General features: G+C 41.8%; 1 long non-coding RNA gene across 1 annotated transcript; it reads left to right on the forward strand.

Moving 5' to 3' along the window:
* Positions 1-498: 498 nt before the first annotated feature.
* On the forward strand, positions 499-1255 carry LOC136354872 (uncharacterized). Its single transcript, XR_010738742.1, has 2 exons — positions 499-664; positions 943-1255. It is a non-coding gene; the product is annotated as an uncharacterized lncRNA (long non-coding RNA).
* The last annotated feature ends 2749 nt before the right edge of the window (positions 1256-4004 follow it).

The following is a 4004-nucleotide window of genomic DNA, read 5'->3' on the forward strand; positions in this document are numbered from 1 at the left end:
TGCTCCTTGCAGCGAAGGCACTCCTTCGTCATCCGCCACATCGGGCCGGCAGTGGCACTCCTGGGGGGCCAATGGATCAAGGATGTGGCCAACCTAGTGGGTGTCACTCACTGCCAAATTGCTGTGCGGAACCCCTGCTCCGGCTCCATGTCGACGTCCCATGTGGCGCCGAGAGTTGCACAGTCGCCCATTCTATCAAAATTAATTTATGAGAAGACATAAATCCAAATCAAGAAATTCATGCTGAATAAAAATCCAATGGATAGAGTATAAAAATACACAATATCACCGATTTGGATGGCGACGTCATTTCTATCTAAATCCAATCTGCAAGATATCAAAACATCAATGAGTACAAATCCAAATGCCAAGACTAATGTAGGATAGAACATATATAAATTAGAATAAATTTAGAAACATACCGATTATTCATTACTAGGATAGCATGGCGTCTATGCCTCTATATAAACACCAGCAAAGAACCATATATATAATGCCAATGAGCAAGACGAAGGAGAGAAAAGGTAAAGAGAAATTCAGAAATACTCGATCGATTTGCAGCCTCCTGTCATGGCACCTGTCAAGATCAACAAGTTTATCACTGCTACTTTCTTCATGGTTCTTGTGATCATGTCTTGCGCCCTCACATCCACACTTGCTTGTCGTAAGTTGCTAGTCTATCCGTTCCAAAACATAACTATCTTGCTAATTTAAACTGAAAATGTAGCTAATTTAAACTAGAAAGTTAACTATATTTTGAGAGATGGGGTACTCTTTACTCTTCTATGTTTTTAATTGTTTTCTCGATCACATAAAAGATGCAAAACACACCACCACTAGATGTGCACACATATAATATCATCTCTTTACTAGCGAGAGATAAATCTGCAAACCCTTATAGAATACTTATTTAATTAATGGGGTTGCTATTGTTATGTGCAGAGGGTGGGACGGAGTGCACCGTTGAAACGCCACACTGCACGATGGATTCGTGCAATGCAAAATGCAAGGCAGAGGCCACCAGCCGCAAGTGCAACAGTCTGACTGTTAGTTGCCACAAATATGCTACACTTGAGAAGTGTTGCTGCACTTTTCATGCAAATTAATATCAACAATGACATCAACATAGTAAAATAGTACTAGTGGTTGATGATAGGATTATTGCCGATGTTTAGATTAATCTCATGTAACCCCTTATCTATCTTTATTGCTTCCCTCTATAAATTGATCCAATAAACATGGCTAGTTTTATCAATCGTATCATGTATTCATGTGTAAGTGTTCGCATCAAGCAGGGCCCTCCAGATGGGCCAATGCAAGACCAAGGTTACCAGCTCCTATACGTTGGGTCCTACTTGTGTATATCCAGGCACTATTGTATCCCCTTAACTTTATAAAAAGAGGATCAATGCCTCCAAAAAGCAGTTCAAAACGTAAGACAAAGAGAGACTCCCTCTGGTAGTCACAAAAAAGCTTCAAGAACATTATGTAAACACTAAGCAAGAACACATAAATAAGGTGTTACGCTCCCAAGTAGTCCAAGCCTATCAATATCACTTGTCCATTGCTTGTACATACGATTCACATCCAAGCTCGAACACCGCACCCTAGCCGAATCTCAAAGGGGGGTATCTTACCATCCCGCTAGAGAAGCTCGTGCTCCGACAGCTAGTGCGCCAGGTAGAGGTGCACCTGTTTGAGCTTGTTTTCCCGCATCCTCCATTATCGCCAAAGGGAGGCCATGGCTGGAGGGCATCGTCATGTCGATTCCAAGGGGAAGGCTGGTGCTGAGGAGGTGACTGGCAAGTCTTTCAGTGCCATTCTATCTTGCCTGCCGCGTTCTCCGTTGAGGCACGTTGTGCGCCCTCGACGAGCTAACCATCATCATCACTAGGCCGCGCGAGCGGCGGCGACCCTCTCGCTTGCCAAGGGCACTGGGAAGTGCCCAGGTGGCTCGATGGTTGTTCCCACCATTTGGAGGGAGCAGGCACAACGCGTTCCAGTGTAGTGCTGCCTCAACTTCAATTTTGCCACACCGGGGGTGCGCTCTTTGTAGTGGAGGCACTCCTTCGTCATCACTCACTTCGGGCCGGCGGTGGCACTCCTAGGGGTTGATGGATCAAGGATGTGGCCGATCTGGTGAGGTGTTGCTCACCGCCAGGTTGCCGTTGGGAACCCTGCTCCGGCTCCATGTTGACATCCCATGTGGTGCCCGAGCTCCGCACAGTCATCTATTCTATCTAAATTAATTTATAAGAAAATATAAATTCAAATCAAGGAATATCATACTTAATAAAAATCCAATGGATAGAGTATAAAATACACAAGATCGCCGATTTGGATAGCGACGTCATTTCTATCTGAATCCAATCCACAAGATATCAAAACATCAATGAATACAAATCCAAATGCCAGAATTAATGTAGGAGAACACATACAAATTTGAATAAATTCAGAAACAGATCAATTATTCATTACTAGGATTGCTTGACGTCTATGCCTCTATATAAACACCAGCAAAGAACCATATATTCCAGTGAGCAAGAGGAAGGAGAAAAGGTAAAGAGAAATTCAGGAATACTCGATCAATTTGCAGCTTCTTATCATGGCACCCTTCAAGATCAACAAGACTATCGCTGCTACTTTCTTCATGGTTCTTATTATGTCCTGCGCCCTCACATCCACATCTGCTTGCCGTATGTTGCTACTCTTGCTCTTTGTTTTTTTTGGGAGCCGTTTTGGATTAAATCTCAAAATATATCCTATCAATTCTAACGCATGTACTCAATTTGGCACAATTATAAATCCTTCTTTATCATAATATAAATTTAGCTTCCAATTATCATCAATCCGGACACACTCATCTATAATGCTACCCTATCAAAACATTGATAAGTCCTAGTACTATGAGTGTCTTTAGGTATTAAACCAAACAAACCATTAATTATTTTCTCAATTATATAAAAGGCACGTAACATAACATGCGCATACCACATACACATGTATTATCACTGATTTAGCAACTAGAGATAAATCCGCAAACCCTCATAAAATACTTACTAATTAATGGAGTTGTTGTTGTCATGTGCAGAGGGTGGTACGGAGTGCACCGTTGAAGAACCACACTGCACAATGGATTCGTGCAGAGAAAAATGCAAAGACATAGGCCACCAACCGCAAGTGCAACCGAATGACAGCTAGTTGCCACAAGTATGCTAGACCTGAGAAGTGTTGCTGCTATTTTTATCCAAAGTAATATTGACCGTGATATCAAAATAATAATAATCTGCGGTTGATGACAGGATTATTACCGATTGTTAGATTAATCTCATGTAACCCCTTATCTATCTTTGTTGCTTCCCCCATATAAATTCATCCAATAAACATGGTTAGTTTTATCAAACTATATCATATGCGCTGCTTGGAGTTCTCTTTCTCCCGTTTCGAATAGTACATGTGGATTTACTTGTGTGCCTGTATAACTATATTGATGTCGATCTTTTTAAAAGATCTATTTATATCTTAGACTTAAAAATATACCATAGATTCGTATCACTTACTAGATTTGTATTACACGACTGCAACATAATTTGTTTTCTTGTTTTGCCTAGTCAAAAGGCTCCTTGATTCATGTTCGATAAAGCGAATAACATTGTGTTTCATCTCCAAACTTCCACGTTTGGACTTATCTTATAATACAAATTCGATGCAAAAAATCGCAATGAGAATGGTGCCACGTGGCAACACCGGTTTCGTGGAAGAGGCTCGACGAAAAGATCTTGCGTGTGCGCGTGCAACGATCTGCTCTTGCGTGCGTGCGTGCACCGGCCACCAGATGGAGTTTCTTCCAGAAGCTTCTTCACGAATGTATCAAGGAGCAATTAGGTCCATGGACCATGGCTCAGCAGGCAGTGCAATGGCACACAAGAAGATGCTGGATGAAACGAGATATTAACCATACATGTAGGATGTAGGAGTAACATATAAATATCCGGTGCTGCGGT

This window comes from Oryza sativa, chromosome 12, assembly GCF_034140825.1.
Source record: "Oryza sativa Japonica Group chromosome 12, ASM3414082v1".
Taxonomy (NCBI): Eukaryota; Viridiplantae; Streptophyta; class Magnoliopsida; order Poales; family Poaceae; genus Oryza; species Oryza sativa.